Below are 20703 nucleotides of genomic sequence, written 5' to 3' on the forward strand. Positions count from 1 at the left end.
AATTTCTAATTCGGCTCATGAATTGTTTTCCTGATTTCATTGACTTGCTTGTCTGTATTCTTTTGTATCTTACTGAGTTTCCTTAAGATCATTATTTTGAATTGCTTTTTGGGCATTTCATAAATATCCTTTTCTTTGGAGTCAATTAATGAAGACTTATTATGCTCCTTTAGGGGTATAATATTTCTTTTTCTTTTTTTTTTTTTGAAATGGAGTTTTGCTCTTGTTACCCAGGCTGGAGTGCAATGGCGCGATCTTGGCTCACTGCAACCTCTGCCTCTTGGGTTCAAGCAATTCTCCTGCCTTAGCCTCCTCAGTAACTGGGACTACAGGCACGCACCACCATGCCCAGCTAATTTTTTTGTATTTTTAGTAGAGACGTAGTTTCACCATGTTGACCAGGATGGTCTTGATCTCTTGACCTTGTGATCCACCTGCCTCAGCCTCCCAAGGGGTATAATATTTCTTTGCTTTTTCATGTTTCTTATGTCCCTATGTTGATGTCTGTGCATATAGTAAAACAGTCATTTTTGTAATTTTATGGATTAGCTTTCATAGGAAGAGCCTTTTTTTTTAGATGGATCCTGGGATGTTGGTCAGGAATGGTATGTTGACTTTGGTTATGGGTCGACTCAGTAACATGGTCTTTGTACAGATTCTTCAACTGTAATCCTCATCTGTGATGTCTGCAATTGTCTCAATGGCCTAGGCTGCAGGAGTTTGTGATGGCAGTGGTGCAGGTTTGCTGATGGTAGGGGTGCCAGGTTGGTTGTCAGGCTAAGCATGTGTGAGTGTGGCGGGCCAGCAGGCTGTTTGGTAGGCTTTCCAGGAAGGTAGAGCCACTGCTTCACTGGCTGTTGAATTGTGGTGTGGTGTGCTGTGTGACTGCATGGGGCTCTTTCTGGGCCACCTCCAGTCAGGGTGTCAGACCAAAGGTGTGGGGGGTAGAGTGAGGCTGAGTGGTTATGTGGTACTCTCTCTGGGGAGAGGGAGGTCAGACATCTCTAGGCCAGCTATTGGACCAGAGGTGTCTGGCAGCTGTGCCAGGATCTCACCAGTGGGGTAGAGCCACTTTCAGGCTACCTGTTATGATGGGTGTGAGAACACATGAGCTGGGTGACTTCACAGGGCTTCCCCACTGTGAAGGTTTGCTTGTTTCCCTGGCGAATAGGGTACCTCATGAATTCAGATGTTGTGGTCTTGGTTGTTCCTTTGGGCCTAGGCTCTGGGAAGCTGGGGTATTGGTGCCGCATGCACTCTTATGAATGTGGTAGAATGACGGTGGAACCTCAGAGATGGAGGGGATTGGTGGCTACTGATGCCCAACACAAGATGCACTCCAGCTATGGGTCAAGTTTCAAGGTGGCACCATACTGTAGCAGCGTAGGCCATGGGGATTGGAGTGCCAAAGTGGTTCCTGCTCTGGGGCAGTGTAGCCACGTGAACCCCCAGTAACTCAAAGGAACTGGATTCTGTTCCTTTGAGGACTGGGAGACCCTTTTGTAGCAGTGACTGTTCATGTGAATAAGCTGATAAGGGCAAAGAACTCCAGCTTTCTTTTTTCCCCATGGGAAGAAGTTTCCCTGGCTCTGAGCTGATCCTGGTGGGGGATACCATGTGGCAGAGGGAGGATGTCTCACTTCCCTCTCTGTGGTGCTATCCTGGGCTTCTGTGCTCTATAGAAATTGTGTTGCTCCCCTGGTGCTTTCCAGTATACTTCATCAATAACTCCAGTCAAAGTATAGCTTATTGTTTTGGTACCTTTTTGTGTTAGGCAACTGGTTGGCCATGATGCTGACATCACTCTATAAGTTACTCTAGAATGTTTAATTCAAAAACTGAGCAAAAAGTATCACATCTTGGGATATGGTACCTCCTTGTCAAAATATTATTAAGAACTTTGTAGTAGAAAGATAGATTAAACTTTTTCTCAGAATCATGTAGAGATTACTATATAGAGAGACTATACATTTTAGAGTAGTTTTTGAATATAATAAATATGTATGTTTATCATAATGGCCACCAAGGTCATTGCCATTCACTCAAGACAAGAAAGGATTCACTGCTTTCCTTAGTGGTGGGTTTCTTTTTGATGGTTTGTCGGAGCTTTGTGGAGCTGTGGCTGTCATCCTGGTTACGTGCTCAAAAGCTTGGCAGCAGAAGCAGTACAAGCAGTAGTAGCATCCATTTATTCCTGCAAGATGTGAAATGAAGAAATGCTGATTGAAACAGGAGTCAACATGTTTTTAAATAAAGGGTTGTTGTGAATATTTTAGGCTTCCTAGGCTATAAAGTCTGTCATATTTCTTCAACTCTGCTTTTGCAGCACAAAGTCAGCCATAGGCAATGTGTAAGTGAATAGGCTGTGTTCCAATAAAACTTTATTTACAAAAACAGGTGGCAAGCTAGATTTGGCCCATAGGACACAGTTTGCCAATTCTTGCTCTAAAGTCAGGATAGAAAGTCGTTAATTGCAGGTATATGTGTTTTGGAATTTGAAGTTGGAAATTATCTGCTTCTGGGACTTTAAGGAATGCAGAAGATTTGTGGAAAAAGTAGTTTTTTCATCAAAGCATAAGACTTAGGATTGTGATCAAATTGTTTTTATTACTTAGATAAATCATAATTGAATTTTTGCTGATCGGTTGTTTTGTGGCAATATCTACTCCCAATCTTTAGCAGAGGGCTGGGGCATAAAGAGTTAGAAACCATTTATGGTAAATTCTTAAGGGACGACATTATTAATTTGTGTACACTGTAGTTTAGTATGTATACGAAAACTGCTACTAAAAGACATCTTTTTTTTCTCAGTACAATGGTGTGTCCAACTTTAGCATATGGAAGCATTTCTACAGTGTAAGTTATTCCGAGGAAAAGACATAATTTGTAAATGCTGTCAAGTAAACTATGCATTTCCAAATGCTGCTCGGGTGACTTGATACATCTCTGCAAAAACTGTCCCATAACTATTCAGGAAAAGAGGACCCCGGTGCAGAGTTTAAGTAGCTCTTTCCAGATGTTTCTGCCCAGAAGTCGTCCTCATGTTCCTGCAATATGAACAGTATCACAAAGAACTGTTCAACTTTCATTCTTGGTAATTAATGAAAGATACTTGGCAAATGACTATATTTTCAAAGCTTTCTGTGGCTTCATTTATGGATAAAGTGCAACCAAGAGTAGGAAAAAACTTGAGCAAGACTTTAATAAGACAGTAAGTTATTAGCAAGGGAAAATATGTAGACTGTAGAATGCTTTAAAATTAATGAAACTGTTCTACTGTCTGCCGAGCAGACACTCCATGAACAAGTTGTTTTACAAGTCATAATGTGTATGGTCAACATACTGTATGCAGGAAAGATTGTGAGACATTGTATTTTTTAGCTCCATATATGAAAAACCATATATACACCTTAACCACAACTGCTCAAACTTTTTTTAAGTTAACTTTTTAAATTAAAAATACTTAATGTTTATCATAAAGAATTTAGAAACAATGAAAACTAGAAGAAGGGAATAAAAACTCATTGTTATGGCCGCCAGCCAATGGGAACTGCTTTTTGACCTGTTATTTATAGAAACTCTAAGAGAACAGAGATACTGCAGAATGAAGTAAGGGTGAGGTAAAATATCTGTCTTGCTAACTGATAAGCAAGTCACGATGCAAACAGCAGAGGATCTCGTGGTGGGTTACAGGCACAATTAATGCAGTAGGATGTGCAACCAATGACTTCGGATTGCCCCTTGACAATGTCTTGCAGTTGGATATTGAACAAAAAGTCTATAGAAGGGAAAAAAAATTTATGTTACATAAAACTCAAATTATTGCGGCTGTATTCAATAAGAAGAAAGGAAAAAACAGTAATTGCTTCTAGAGGAAAACATGAGAATAGCTTCATAATTTGAGGTAGGCAAAGGTTTCTTAAACAAGACACAAAAATCAGTACCATAAAAGAATTGTACTACATTAGAGCTGAGGATGTTTGAAAATTGATACATCATAAAAAGAGTGAAAAGATAAACCACGGACAGGGTAAAGACATTTACGATATATTTGATAAAAGATTTTTATTCAGAATATGTAAAGAACACCTACAGATCATTAAGAAAAAGTTAAGCCATTCAATTTAAATGGCTTAAACAGACAGTTCATATGAGAGGACATCCAAATGGCTGACAAGCATATGAAAAAGTAGTCAATCAGAATCATTAGTCCTTAGGTAAATACAGATTAAAATCTCAGTGTGACACTACCAGAATGGCTAAAATGAAAAATACTACCAAGTGTTGGTGAGGATAGGGAGCAATTGGAACTTTCATACACTGCTGGTAGGAGTTTAAATGCTAAACCACTTTGAAAAACTGTCAGTGTATCTTAAAGCTAAACATTGCCTATTCTATGATCTGGCAACTATATTCCCAAGTATTTACCCAAGATAAATACGGACATATATCCACCAAAACACATAGATAATAATGTTCATAGTAGTTTCATTTATAACTGTAAATAGCCCAAAAGTCCATCAGTAAGAGAATGGAGAAATAAATTATAGTATATTTATACAAGAGAACACCAAACAACAATAAAGAAAAAATAACTTGTTTCTAGCCAAGATGGAGCACAGGGATTGGATTTACCCTTATTCTTGAAACAACAAAATAGCCAAGATAGAGCAACAGGGAAAAGATTTACCCTCTCAGTTGAAACAACCGAAAATACCCAGATAACATATATGGAATAATGTTTTTCAAAACCCTAGACTTTAGACAACAAAAGATAGTTATCACTCAGAGATAGGAAATAAATGAATTGAGCCATAAAATGTCCCCAGCTTACTGCCTTGAGAGTTTTCTGGTCTTGGTGCCAGGAGGGGTATGCTAGGCAGAACCTGTTAGACATCTTGAGTTAAGGAGATATAGACTTAAGAGTCCAGCAAGATGGCTGGTTGTAATCCAAACAGTTTTGGAGGCCAAGGCAAGCAGATCACCTGAAGTCAGGAGTTCAAGACCAACCTGGCCAACATGGTGAAATCCCATCTCTACCAAGATTAAAAAATTTAGCCTGGTATGATGGTGAGTGCCTGTAATTCCAGCTACTCGGGAGGCTGAGGTGGGAGAATTGCTTGAACCCCTAGGCAGAGGTTGCAGTGAGCCGAGATTGTGCCACTGAACTCCAGCCTGGGCAACAGATACTTTGTCTTAGCAACACAACAAAAAGCTTATCTACCACCATCAAGTAGACTTCATTCCTGGAATGTAAGGCTGGTTCAACATACGAACATCAGTAAATGTAATTAATCACATAAACAACCAATGACAAAAACCACATGATTATCTCAATAGATGCAGAAAAGACCTTTGACAAAATTCAACAGCCTTCATGCTAAAAACTCTCAACAAACTAGGATTCATGAAACGTATCTCAAAATAATAAGAACTATTTATGACAAACCCACAGCCAATATCATACTGAATGGGCAAAAACTGGAAGCATTCCCTTTCAAAACCGGCACAAGACAATATTGCCCTCTCTCACCACTCCTATTCAACATAGTATTGGAAGTTCTGGCCAGGAGAATCAGGCAAGAGAAAGAAATGAAAGGTATTCAAATAGGAAGAGAGAGGAAGTCAAATTGTCTCTGTTTGCAAATGACATGATTGGATATTTAGAAAACCCATCATCTCAGCTGCAAATCTCCTTAAGCTGATAAGCAACTTCAGCAAAGTCTCAGGATACAAGATCAATGTGCAAAATCACAAGTATTCCTATATACTAATAACAGACAGAGAGCCTAATCATGGGTGACCTCCCATTCACAATTGCTACAAAGAGAATAAAATACCTAGGAATACAACTTACAAGGGATGTGAAGGACCTCTTCAAGGAGAATTACAAACCACTGCTCAAGGAAATAAGAGAGGACACAAACAAATGGAAAAACATCCCATGCTAACAGATAGGAAGAACCAACATCATGAAAATGGCCATAATGCCCAACATAATTTACAGATTCAATGCTATCCCCATCAAGCTACCATTGACCTTCTTCACAGAATTGGAAAAAAACTACTTTAAATTTCATATGGAACCAAAAATGAGCCTGCTTAGCCAAGACAATTCTAAGCAAAAAGAACAAAGCTCGAGTCATCACACTACCTGACTTCAAACTATACTGCAAATCTACAGTAACAAAAACAGCATGGTATGGTAACAAAACAGAGATATAGACTAATGGAACAGAACAGAGGCCTCAATAATAATACCACTCATCTACAATCATCTGATCTTTAACAAACCCAATAAAAACAAGCAATGGGGAAACGATTCCCTATTTAATAAATGGTGTTGGGAAAATTGGCTAGCCATATGCAGAAAGCTGAAACTGGATCCCTTCCTTACACTTTATACAAAAATTAACTCAAGATGGATTAAAGACTTAAACGTAAGACCTGGAACTGTAAAAACCCTAGAAGAAAACCTAGGCACTACCATTCAGGACCTAGGCATGGGCAAAGACTTTATGACTAAAACACCAAAAGCAATGGCAACAAAAGCCAAAATTGACAAATGTGATCTAATTGAACTTAAGAGCTTCTGCACAGCAAAAGAAACTATCATCAGAGTGAGCAGGCAACCTACAGAATGGGAGGAAATTTTTGCAATCTATCCAACTGACAAAAGGCTAATATACAGAATCTGCAAAGAACTTAAAAAAATTTACAAGAAAAAAAGAACCCCATCAAAATTGAGTGAAGGATAGGGACAGATACTTCTCAAAAGAAGACATTTGTGCAGCCAACAAACATATGAAAAAAGCTCATCATCATTGTTCATTAGAGAAATTTAAATCAAAACCACAATGAGGTACCATCTCACGCCAGTTAGAATGGCGATCATTAACAAGTCAGGAAACAACAGATGCTGAAGAGGATGTGGAGAAATAGGAATGCTTTTACACTGTTGGTGGGAGTGTAAATTTGTTCAACCATTGTGGAAGACAGTGTGGTGATTCCTGAAGGATCTAGAATCAGAAATACCATTTGACCTGGCAATCTCATTACTGAGTATATACCCAACAGATTATAAATCATTCTGCACTCCAGCCTGGGTGACAGAGTGAAATTTCATCTAAAAAAAAATTAAATAAATGGATAAATATATGATGTTTATGAGTGAAGAAACTCAGTATTGTTAAGATAACCATTTCTTTTCAAATTGACCTAAGAATTTAACACAATTTCAAGAAAATACTTAGCAGACTTTTAATAGAAATTGACAAACTGATTGAAAATTCTTATGAAAATGTAGAAGCCCTAGAATAGCCAAAACAAATTTCAAGAAGAAGAAGAAAATTGCAAGACTTGTACTCCATGATATATGTATTATTAGCTTCAGTAATCAAGATAGCATGTTACTGGTATAAAGATAGGCAACTAGATAATGGAATAGAATAGAGCATAAAAATAGACCTACACATATGTATGTGGACAATTGATTTTTGTAAAGGAGAAAGGTAGTGTTTTTAATAAATAATGCTGGAACAATTGGATATCTATGTGCAAAAATGTGAACTTCAATTTATGTCTTGTAAAATATAGATAAACTAACTCAGACTCAACAAACTAAGAATAGAAGGAAATTACCCCAACATAATAAAGACCATATAAGAAAAACCTACAGTGAACATCATACTCAATGGTGAAAGCAAGAACAAAAGAAGAAGGATGCCCACTTTTGCCATTTCTATTTAACATAGCACTAGAAGTTCTAGGAAAAGCAATTAGGCAAGAAAAAGAAATAAAAGGCTTCCAAATTGGAAATGAAGAAGGAATACTTTTTCTCTTCACAGATGATATGATCTTATATGTAGAACCCAAAAATATCCACAAAAAGATTGTTAGAACAAATGAATTCACCAAAGTAGCAGATACAAGGTCAACATGCAAAAATCAATTGCAATTCTATAGACTAAAAAGATCAATCTGAAAAGCAAATCAGGTAAACAATTCCATTTACAATAGCATCAAAAAGAATGAACAACTTGGCAATTAACTTAATCAAGGAGGTAAAAAACTTGTACAATGAAAACTACAAAGCATTGCTGAAAGAAATTAAAGAAGACATAAATAAGTATAAAGACATCCCATGTTCATGAATTGGAAAACTTAATATTGTTATCAGTTCTATGCAAAGCAATCTATGGATTCAATGCAACTCCTATCAAAATCCCGATTGTTATTGTTGTAAAGATAGGCAAACAGATAATGGAATATAATAGAGCATAAAAATAGACCCACACAGACACACAGACCAGACACACACACACACACACACACACACACACACACACACACACCCCTACGTATGGACAATTGATTTTTGTATATATATATGGACAATTTTCTATTTGAAAGAAATAGAAAAAAGCCATTCTGAAATTTATATTGAGTCTCAAAGGATCCCAAATAGTCAAAATAATCTTGAAAAAAGAACAAAAGTTGGAGGATTCATACTTTCTGATTTCAAAACTTACTGTAGAGCTATAGTAATCAAAACAGTGTGATACTGCATGAAGACAGCCATGGAGACCAATGGAATAGAATAGAGAGCCCATAATTAAACCCTAGAATATATGATCAAATGATTTTTGACAAGGGTGCCAGGACCTTTCAGTGGGAAGATACATTGTGTATAAAAAGTAACTCAAAATGGATCAAACATCTAAGTGTAAAACATAAAACTATAAAACTCTTAGAAGAAAACATAGAGCAAAAGTCTCCATGGTATTCGTTTTGGCAATGATTTCTTATCTATGACATTAAAAGCACTGGGAACAAAAGAAAAATAGCCAAACTGGACTTCATGAAAATTAAAATTTTGTACCTCAAAAAGACACTATCAACAGAGCATAAAGGCAACCCACAGAATGGGAGAAAGTATTTGCAAATCATATATCTGATAAGGGATTCATATCCAGAGTATACAGAGAACTTCTACAATTCAACAACAATAAAGCAAACAACATGATTTATAAATGGGCAAAAGGATTTGAATAGACATTTCTCCAAAGAAGATACACAAATGGCCAGTAAGCACATAAAAATATGTTCAGTGTTTATGAGGCATGAGAGTAAGGGAAGAAATGAGGATTACCAATGGGTTTACAAAAACTTTTGGGTGATGGATATGTGCATTATCTCATTGCGGTGATAGTTCCATGGGTGAAAACATATGAGAAAACTTATCAAATTGTACACTTCAAATATGTATAATTTATACCTCAATGAAACTGTTAAAAATGAACTACTGATATAAACAGCAACTGAAATAAGTTCATAGTCACTATATTGACAATAAGAAGCCAGATACAAAAGTATGTACAGTATCATTCCATGTATATTTAGTTCAAGAATAGATAAAGATAGTTTTTGATGAAAATAAAATCGATAGTTTTTGGTGAAAATAAAATCAGAATAGTGGATACCAACAGGTGGTGAGGGTGGCTCTTGAATAGCGAGGGGCACAAGGGAACCTTCCAGGGTGTTGGAAATATTCTAAATCTTGGAGAGGGTGGGGATTACATGGGTCTTAAAAGTGTAAGAATTCATACATTTACAGTGAGCATACTTTATGTACTTTATCTATTTATACCTCAGTTTAAAGAAAAAGAGGAGGAAAAGGAGAAAGAAGACAATGCAGTGAATCAAATGCCAGTACTGAAATGGCAATAAAGTCTCTGGAACAGCGTGAGATTGTCCCTTGGGAGTAACCAGAAAACAAAGATGCTCTTCAAAAAATAGCATAAGGCATGCCCTCATTTGAGAGTGTCCAGTCCAGAACCCGTACGGAATTGGAAGCCGATTCTAAAGCAGGCACTGTGTTTCTTTCCAGCTGGTGTTTGTCAAACCTTCTGTTTCTAATGGTATAAATATAACTGACTGTTGCTGAAAAATTAAGAGCATTTCTACTTATGAAAAAATGAAGAAATTGGAGTAAAAAGACCTTATTAAGAAAAGAATTTCAGTGTTCACTAATTCACGCTGCTCTAAATTTCTTGGATTCAGAGTCAACAGCAGAAAAATCTAATTTGCTTCTATTAAAAATGGAGCAATAAGCTTAAAACTTTGTGTTTGTGTTTGGAAAACCCTTTATAATGTTGCAGAAGGAGAACATCTTCAGGCTTTTAGTTTGGGAATAATGGTACAGTCCTGGCATCTTAGTCTCTTCTTCATTGAGGGCCTGGATTCCCCTTCAAATCTCTGACTTCTTTCTGAGTATGCTGTACCCGTGAGTCAGAGGCATAACATGGAACATAGAAGGAACATCTCTATCAATGTTTATGGACTTCTCCACTGTGGACAGAGTTCCTCTTTGCCATCTCTAGCTTTGGCTGACTTGACTTTAATTGTTATTTCATCATTCTCCCATCTAGTGATATCTACCAACTCTCTCCTGTGGAGGAGGCTTGGTCCTGGCCATCCTAGTGTTAACCTGGTGGCAAGAAGACCAGCAAGAAGTGATAATCATTCCTCTTCCTTCAAGGCAGATCTGCCTGGCTCCTCTTGTTAACTCTTGCTTCCTTCACTTCCCTCCATCTCTAGATTGTGAAAGGAGTTTCTCTGGTGACCTAAATTTATTAGTGCCTGAACAAACTCTACTCTGATACCTGTATCTTATTATTATTATTTAAAATATATATATTTTATTGTGTTTTAGGTTTTGGGGTACATGTGAAGAAAATGCAGGATTGTTGCATAGGTACATACATGACAATGCGGTTTGCTGCCTTCCTCCCCATCGCCTATATCTGGCATTTCTCCTCATGTTATCCCTCCCCAACTCCCCACTCCCTGCTGTCCCTACCCTAGTTTCCCCGCACAGACCTCAGTGTGTGATATTCCCTTCCTTGTGTCCATGTGTTCTCATTGTTCAACACTCGCCTGTGAGTGAGAACATGCGATGTTTGATTTTCTGTTCTTGTGTCATGTTTGCTGAGATTGGTGATTTTCGGGTTCATCCATGTCCCTACAAAGGACACGAACTCGTCATTTTTTATGGCTGCATAGTATTCCACAGTGTATATGTGCCACATTTTCCCTGTCCAGTCTATCATCGATGGGCACGTATCTTAAATGATTTATCTGCAGCAGAGTTCCCCAGCCTTGAAACTGTTGGTTTTGTGGACCAGATAATTATTTCTTATGGAATTGTCATGTGAACTGTTAGAATTTTAGCTAATTTTAGCTACAAATCAAGAAATGAAATTGAGACCTAACAAAATCTTGGGTCACAGATTCTGTTTGCAGAAGATGCTGAGAGACCATCAGAGGAAGCAGACACTGGGGATCATGTAAGCTGGAGACATGGGGAAAACTGGGGCTACCAGCCCCCATTTTATATGGCAAAAATGATATACATTAACTTTTGAGTGTTCCTGCCTATGATAACTCTCTGCCCTGATTTCTTAAAGAACTCTTTTTGGTACTTAATCACTACTAAGTTTAGGGGCAAAAAAACCTTTGTTTTTCTATATATGAATATTTCTTTTGTTCTAGGGTTTGCCTGCTTCACAGAACCCCACACAATCTGAGAGTATAAATTCCTTCCTCTGGAAGTTTGTCATTCCATTGATAGCAATATTGAAAAATAAATACATTACAAATTTGTTATTAATGTTTGAACAAAGTCTGCTCTGATACCCATATCTTAAATGTGGGCTTCTTATAAACAAACCCAATTTTACAGAGTAGATATTTTTGTGCATTTCAACCATAACAAAGTGACTTTAGGACTATAAATGGTCCTAAGAAAAATGAGTATTTTATGTACTTTAATTTTTTTCTCAAAATTTCCATTCCCTCCCACACTTATACACATAAAACCCAAACCATAAAATGGTGTTTTTTAAATAACTTCTAAATTCCCCACTATGTTATGTTTCCAGGCCAGATTACAGTTAAAACAAAGTTTTGACAGACAGCATAACTTATCACTTAGGCCACAAATCTTAGTCTTTGATCAACAAAATGAATCATAGTACAGTCATCTGGGCATTGTCTTTGTATGTTAGTGGTCTGTCTTCTCCTCCCTGTGATGATGTGATCTGATTTTTGATGATGTAGGAATTTGGCAAGTGGAGCCTTCCCATGTCAGCTGTCTTCCTTCCCTACCAATGATGCACACTCCTTGGTTAGTTTGGAGAAATAGAGCAGAAGTCAATGTGCTTTTGTTCCTAATTGTATTCTCTTTGTATTTTTTTATACATTTGATGCATGCTTTTGCTTATAGCCATGCCCACTTATTTTTCACCATTAACTCATCAAACATATCAAGTGCCTATCACGTGAACTTGGACTCTGTATTAGTCTGTTCTCAGGCTACTGATAAAGACATATCTGAGACTGGGTAATTTATAAAGGAAAGAGGTTTAATTGACTCACAGTTCCATGTGACTGAGGAGGCCTCACAATCATGGTGGAAGATGAAGCAGAAGCAAAGGCAAGCCTTACATGGCGTCAGGCAAGAGAGAGTTTGTGTAGGGGAACTCCCATTTATAAACCCATCAGATCTTGTGAGACTTATTCACTACCATGAAAACAGTATGGGGGAAATCACCCCATGATTCAGTTATCTCCCATGACACGTGGGAATTATGAGAGCTACAATTCAAGATGAGACTTGGATGGGAACACAGCCAAACCATAGCAGACTCTGAAGCCAGATTGCCTGGTTAATACTCCAGTCCTGCTGCTTAGTAATTCTGGACCTTGGGCAAAGTCTGGTGCCTCAGTTTCCTCATCTGTAAAATGAGGGTGATAATAGTACCTATCACATAGGTTGTCTTGAGGATGGCATGAGTTACAGATAAGAGGTTTAGAATATTGTCTGATTCATAGTAAATACTATGTAGGTAGTGTTGTTACTATTTGTTGCTGTGACAAATGCCAGGCACCTAAATTTCCCTAAGAGCAACCTCTTTAAAGCTGGGTACCCAAACATGTTTCTTCTCAAGGCACTTTCTTTCTAATGTCATGGGTACTATCTACCAGGCCTGATTTATCTACATCAGAGTTCCCCAGCCTTGAAACTGTTCGTTTTGTGGGCCACATAATTATTTCTTGTGGGATTGTCCTGTGAGCTGTTAGAATTTTAGCAGCATCCATGATCTCTACCCACAAGATGCCAGTAAGAAACTCTCCAGTTGTGACAAGCTAAAAATGTCCCAGACCTTGCCACATGTCCCCCTGGGCACAAAATTGCCTACAATTTTGAGAACCACCTATTTAAACTGGTAAATCCTCCTGCAGAGGCAGCATTGTGGCTGCCCCCTGCATTCTAAGGCAGCTGCTGGTTATATGTTGTCATCTTCTCCCTGGGCTTGTTCTTGAGGAATCAGCTTAGATCTGCCTCTTAAACCACACATTTGGAGGCACAGGGTCATTTCTGCTGTTATATTGAGGTCTCTGTAGTTGGAGGGGCTCCTCTTTAAGGTATTCTCCTCCTGCTCAGTCTCTTGGGCTTCTTCGGACTTCTGATGGGGGCTGCCATTGAAGACAAGCCTCTCAGCCCTTGTAGCTTAAGGAATTTGTTGCTTGTCACTATGGAGAAGAAGCAGGTGTCCCAAAATCTCACACTTAGGAAACCTCGCTGTGTGAGATGAGGCAGCATGGTCCTTGGTCCAGGTTCTCCATGCCCCGTACCCTTGTTAAGAGTGACACAGATGGTTAATGTTGATAGAATTCTCACCATGTCCCAGTCCCTGAGCTAAGCACTTTATAAGGATTGACCTGTTAACTTTTCACATTTACCATCTAAGGCAGACATTTTTATCTCAATTTCATAGATGAGGAGACCTCAGCATAGAGACATTAAATCCACCACTACCAAGCGGCAGAAGCATGGATTTAAACCCAGGAGTCTGGCTGCAAAGTTCTGAACCCCAGTGATGTACATCCTCCCGTCTGCTCTCATGGCACCATCTCCCTTGGTCTCTAGAAAGTGGTGGCTTGGTCCTTGGAATGTCCCCTGTTTGTGCTCTAGTTACATTTAGGCTCCTGCATTCCATCCTGGTCACCTGCAACCGTTCTTCATTAGATTTGCCTCACGCTGACCTGAAATGTCATGGGAGTAGTTTCATTTTGTTGTTTTTGTTTGTTTTTGTTTTCATGGTAATTATTGTCACTGAGACCCACCCAGTCCCCAAATCCAATTTTTGGCTCTCCCTATGCTGAACACTAAACCCATTTATTCCCTGCCTTTAGGATGACCTTGAGCTTCTGCTAACTGATAAGTCTCCCGGGGGGTGTAAACCAGCCTTTTAAATTGCATTAAAACCTTTGAGCTAAGCCCATTGGCCACAGAGTTTACCTTGCTGCCACCAGGTTTTCTTACCTACATTTCCCTAAGAGCAACCTCTTTAAAACCGTTAATTGTCTAAGCAAAAAGAGATCACATTTTTTTTTTTTTTGAGACGGAGTCTTATTCTGTCACCTAGGCTGGAGTGCAGAGGCATGATCTTGGCTCACTGCAACCTCCACATCCTGGGTTCAAGCTATTCTCCTGCCTGAGCTTCCCTAGTAGCTGGGATTATAAGGCATGCACCACCAAGCCCAGCTAATTTTTATATATATATATATATATATATATATATATATATATATTATTTTTATTTTTATTTTTTTTGAGACGGAGTTTCGCTCTTGTTACCCAGGCTGGAGTGCAATGGCACGATCTCAGCTCACTGCAACCTCCGCCTCCGGGGTTCAGGCAATTCTCCTGCCTCAGCCTCCTGAGTAGCTGGGATTACAGGCACGTGCCACCATGCCCAGCTAATTTTTTGTATTTTTAGTAGAGATGGGGTTTCACCATGTTGGTTAGGCTGGTAAAGTGGTCACTTTTAATAGACGTTCAGCTCCATCCCAGATACAAGCCAAATAAAGATATAAGCCAAATATAAAGATCTTAGGGTGTAAAAAGAGTTATACCTAATTTAAAGGTCCTTTACTGGAATTTTATGGTGTTGAATATTGTTCAAAATATGTTGGCCATTGGAAAGTGGGGTGTCTTTTTCCTCCTGTGACATTGATAGTTTATGCAAACAGGTTATGATTTGGACCATAAATCCATGCATTACCTGATTTCTCTTTGGCCTACCTTGCTTTTGTTCTGCTGAGGCCACGTGGATCTGCTTTAGTTTTTCACTTTGTATTACAACAGTGGCTTTGAGAGCATTGTCCTGATAGTGAAAAAATAACAACAGCATCTATAGAAAGCACTCAGAGAAAATGAAGGCCATAAAATGTCAAAGTACACATGAATTATGTAGAATCTTTGTCTGAGAATATTTCTGAATGGCATGAGAACATCCCTTTCTCTTCTTTTATTTTCTTCCTGTGCCTTTCACAGGGAAGACATGTCACATAGACACACAGACCCGCAGGAGGAGGGCTTATTGTTTAATATGGATTTATTCATTGATTCAAATAAGGCGGGAGGTTTATTGAACACCTACTCTGTGCTGGGTGCTGGAGATATGCTGGTGATGTGCCTGCCCCTCCCTGGAGGAGCCCAGAGCCTAATGGAAGAGATAAGAATAAACAAGAGCAGTGTAGTTAGGAGGTGATTGCAATGGTTGAAGTCTGGCCAGAGTTTGGGATCACAGAGGAGAGTGAGATGATGACAGCGACAACCAACATTTATTAAACACTCTCTTTATGCCAGGCACTGTGCTTTTTACACATTATTTGTTTTTTTTTTTTTTTTTGAGACGGAGTTTCGCTCTTGTTATCCAGGCCGGAGTGCAATGGTGCGATCTCGGCTCACCACAACCTCTGCCTCCTGGGTTCAGGCAATTCTCCCGCCTCAGTCTCCCGAGTAGCTGGGACTACAGGCACGTGCCACCATGCCCAGCTAATTTTTCTGTATTTTTAGTAGAGACGGGGTTTCACCATGTTGACCAGGATGATCTCGATCTCTTGACCTCGTGATCCACCCACCTCGGCCTCCCAAAGTGCTGAGATTACAGGTGTGAGCCACCGCGCCCGGCCTCATTATTTGTTTTTTAATCCTGAACAACTTTGTGTAGTAGAAGCTACTGTTGTCCCCTTTATACAGAGGAGGAAATAGAGACTCAAAGAGAAGATTTCTAAGCTGAATCTTAAAAGCCAAGTAAGAATTGTCCAGGGACAATTTAAAAAAATAAATAAGTAAGATGCAATGGGGGGAAAAAAGGAATTATCCTGAGGGAAAAAGGAAGAGGCCATGATTCTGGGATGAGGGAATAGCAAATACGAAGACAGGGAGCAAATGGATGAGATGAACTTTGTGTGCCAGGGTGGCAGTGGGAGCCGGGGCAGCTGAACCTCATTTATACAACCTGGTCCTGCCCATGGTTACAGGATTTCAACTATGTGACCTGTTGTCATGGAAGAGCAACCTGTGTTTCTCAACGCCCAACTTCACTTCTCCTTGCCCCTCAAGTGGCAGAGCCACTTAATTAGGTAATGCTCCCATGTGACTGGGATGAATAATTCAGCCTTGAAGTGGTTGTTCCAGTGACTCTGAGATTAAGCTCAATAGCTGGGCCTCTCTGGGAAAGTTACCAGGGCTGGCAGGATCCACAGGGATGCTGAGTTCTTAGTGTTCCAAGCTGGATTTCTAGGGGCCTTGAGCAAGTCACTTAACCTTCTGTGACATTTGCTTTGTCCTGTGGAGGCCCTGAAAGCTAAGACAATGTCTGGTTCAAGTTCACAGAGCCTAGTACGTGATAAACTGTAAAATGGACATACCAGTTATTATTGCAAGGCATTTCAGGTGATTAATGATATTTCCAATGATAGCCTCTAAACTCCTCAGTGAGAGGTAAGGAATAAATAGTCTCCCTTCTCAAGTTTCCATAATTAACTAGTCATCATTGATTGAGGCCTTTATATATTCATTGTACTACGAAAACCATCTTGGCCTCTGCTTCATGCAATTTTAGTTTGCAGTGGGTGGGTATCAATGACAGCAAACCAGAGGTAGAATTTTTTTCCATACATGGGGCATGCCTAGTGGAAAAGCAGCCCTTTCAGCAGAGGAAGGCGGGTCGAATGTGCAGCAGGACAGAAAAGCCCAGATCCCTGATTGTGCCCATTGTCCGATGACTGCTCCTTTGCAAGGGCTGATCCCTGACATTGAATGGCGGGAGGGTGATGACTGCATTGAAATATCTGCTAATAGGCAAAGCCCTCCCTTCCTCACACCCTTTCTCCTCCGTTAAAGACTTTCTGGAAAACAGAGCAAAAACAATGTGGCAACCCCAAGGGTTGATGAGAATTGCGTTCTCCCTGCAGCTTCTATTACCCTTGTGCCTTTGTCTCCATGGACTTGGTGAAGGGTATAGCTGTCAGGTGTCTCTCCTCCCTGGTGCAGGGTAATCTGGACTGATTGACTTGTCCATTGTCCTAACTCTGGAGCTAAAAACAAAACAGGAAAAGCTGCTTGGTGAGGATGAAGAGGAACTTGGTGGCCAAATGCTGTTGCTTTCCAGGCATTGGACACAAGGCTCATTCTCTATGAGAAACTTACATCCAAAGGCAGTGACTTTGAAAGGACCGTGGCTGTGGAATTAGAGACAGATGCGTAGCTGGCCATGAGTAGATATTAAATTGTATTAAACTATGCAAACCGCATTTCTCATGCAAGACTTGTTTCAACCTTACATCAGCCCCTGAGCTGCATTTGCATTTCTATAGAGAACGAAATAAAAGCAGCATGTCACTTACTCATTTCTATTCATAACTGTGAGCTGTTATTCTAGCTCTCATCTACCCTACACAGCACTGCCAGATTAATCTTCCTAAACCTCCATCAACAGCGAGCTTAGTTCCCTGCATTTCACTTTATCAAGTCATGTTTATAAGACCCAGGTGCTGAGAGGGATATAAAGAAACGTAAGATGGGACTAATTTTAAGGTAACCAGACATCCTGCTTTGTCTAGGACAATCATTGCTTATGCTTGTTATCCTGATATAATTATTAATAGTGCCTCTTTTCACTCTCAAAAGTGATCCTGATTAGACAGTGAATTACAAGGTCACCCTACTCATGTCTGTCAAGTGTTCATAAGATAAAAAGGGTGGAAAGGATGAACGTAAATATGGTAATTTCAAAACAAGGTTGAGATTGGAGGCAGAGGAGTTAGGTGTTTGCAGAAGGAAGGGAACCACCAGGGCTGAGATTGACAGAGGAGGCTCATTCAGTTCTAGGACTTGGCCTTGGCTTCGAAGGATGGTGGTGACTCAGAAAAACAGGAGAGAGAGGCTGGAAAAGGTTTGGTAGCCATGTGAGTTAAGGGTGTATTTCATGGCTCTCAAAGGCCCACCTAGATGGATCTTCCTCTGGGAAGAGGAGAGCGGGAACTGGTGAGTTAGGAGGGACAGATCTGGAAGGCTTGAAAGGCAGGTGAGGTACTTATGCTTTACCTTGGGGGCTGAAGGAAGCTGTAGAGATACTGGCGTGAAATAGCCACGGCGAACAGGAGGATTCAACTGGTCCTGGTGTAGGGCTGGTCACCCTACCACCAGTCAAAGACAGAATCCGACCCGCAGAAGCTGTCTCCAAGCCACTGCACCATGCTGCCTGCCCCCATCCCATGGCCTGCACGATTTCCTAAGTAAATTAAAAATTTTCACACATGACAGGGTGAGGCAAATGGATGTGGTGGTGTCTTGATTTCCAGAAGTCTCCAGCCAAGAGCTGTCATGAGCTTGCTGTTTTAACGTCAGTTAAAATAATTATTGTAGCATGATTTCTGACAGGAGCAAAACAAAAGTATACACTTACAGGAGCAGGCTGTGCAGTCAGGACATGCAGGATCCTTCAGAGGGCCTTTGGAGAGTGAGTGCCTCGCCGCAGGGTGTGTATCTGTGCTCCATGTGGGGAATCATCTTCTCCATAATTTTGCTCAACTGGAATTAGAACTAAGGCTCCATGTGCATAGCGAGAGATTCATTTTATCTTGTGCTCACCTCTTTCTCCTTTCTTCCTTCCCTTTTTTTTCTGTCTTTCAAGTATAATCATTCAGTACCCAACACGTGGCCACACCCTAAGCCAGCTGCACTCACTCCGTGGTTGCCACAGCGAGCCAGTCTTGTGAGATCAGAGCATCTTCATTTTGCAGATGAAGAAAATAAGCTTCTGAGAGGGTAGGAGAACTGCTGGAGGTGACCAGCTGTATGCATTGTTGAGCACCTTCCCAAGGTAGTTATCATCAAGCAGGTCTCTGAATAGTTTATTTCTAATAATGCTATTGAGAATTGAAACCGACGGAGAGCAATACTAGGTCAGTGGTACTCAAGCCTGACTGCGCATTAGCACCATTTGCTTAAAATACACATGTTTCTGGGCTCTGTTTCCAAAGGTTCTGTTTCAGCGGCTCCTGATGGAGCTTAAGAATCTGTGCGTTGTTTTTTTAAGTCCACTAGAGTAATAGTTCTTCAATGATAGTATGTATCCGTTGTTAAAACACAGATTCTGGGCTCCACCCCTCGAGTGTCTGATTCAGGAGGTCTCCGGTGGGCCTGAGCATTGCATTTCATGCTGCTGCTCTGGGAGGACACTCGGAACTGCTGCCGTAGAGGTTGCTGATGCTCATCCCGGCCAGGCGCTGCTGGGGTGGAGGGCTCCTGGAGTCTGCATGTTCACATGGTTTGAGTCTATTTTATGAAGGCCATGATAGGATTAGGGGAGCTAGACCCAGAGTGGCTACGTATGAGCCATCCCCCCTCCCTCAAACCTGGGGCAGGCATCATTCACTGACCACTGTGCTCTTTTAAACTGAGTCCTGGCTCGGGGTCCCTCTCATCTCTCTGTACCCTGCCCATACCAATCAAATGGTGTTGGCTCACAAACCAAACCTATTGTTGTTTGCTAAGCTAGATGTTCTAACTGGCACTTGCAAAATCAATCGTTGAAAAATTCTGTTTGTTTGTGAAACGTGTGCTTTAAGTGTTTATGAGAGGGAGCCCCTTGGGCAGTGGCTCTTGACCTTGGCTGTACATTAGAATCGCCTAGGAAATTAAAAACAAAAAGAAAACCAAACTATTGGGCTCCCTTCCAGACCAATTGGATGAGTGTGTCCGTGGTGGGGTCCAGCTGCTGGCAGCGCTACGAGTGTCACAGGTGATTCTAAGGTTTGGTCAGGGCTGGCAGCCGTCGGACAGAGGGGGTTGCCAGAAGCTGTGCAGACTCTAAAACTAGATGCTAACTCCTGTCCTCTCCCTGAAGATTCCCCTTGCAGAGCTTCTCCTTTTCTTCTATGCACCTCTTTATTTTTCTGCCAAACAGAATAGAAAGGAGAAGCAGCCAAAGGCCTGCTGACATCATTATTGTCTCAGAGCCTTCCTGAAAGGAGGGTGAAATGGGTGACAGCCACTGTCCTAGAATAGCTGGAAAGGAGCCATGTTTCTGAAGCAGTTCCCAAGAAACTGATCTCTCATAGCAGAAGGTGTCACTCTCCTTTGCTTGCTTTACCTTTTGTGAATTTTGGAATGCAGAGGGCCCCACCAAGAGGAAACGTTTTCACACAGAGACTCTCCAACTCTCAGTTCCATGGTTTTCCTCTCTGCTCAGTGCCAGGCCTCCCAGATTTAGACTCATGGCCCCCTTCATGGCTGCCACTCATGCTTTATTAAATTTGCTCTTTGTGGAAGTCACCAGCACA

The 20703-nt window shown here is 40.4% G+C and overlaps 1 protein-coding gene and 1 long non-coding RNA gene across 2 annotated transcripts in view; one reads left to right on the forward strand and one right to left on the reverse strand.

Moving 5' to 3' along the window:
* THSD4 (thrombospondin type 1 domain containing 4) overlaps window positions 1-20703 on the forward strand; it is a 645795-nt gene that overhangs the window by 22157 nt on the left and 602935 nt on the right. The gene's annotated exons all lie outside the window — the stretch shown is intronic.
* On the reverse strand, window positions 1815-19068 carry LOC105716578 (uncharacterized). The gene is made up of 3 exons (XR_001107314.2): window positions 18825-19068; window positions 15132-15233; window positions 1815-2194 (listed from the first exon to the last, which is right to left on the reverse strand). It is a non-coding gene; the product is annotated as an uncharacterized LOC105716578 (long non-coding RNA).

This window comes from Aotus nancymaae, unplaced genomic scaffold (assembly GCF_030222135.1).
Source record: "Aotus nancymaae isolate 86718 unplaced genomic scaffold, 86718_ANA_hifiasm-v0.15.2.pri h1tg000003l, whole genome shotgun sequence".
Lineage (NCBI taxonomy): Eukaryota > Metazoa > Chordata > Mammalia > Primates > Aotidae > Aotus > Aotus nancymaae.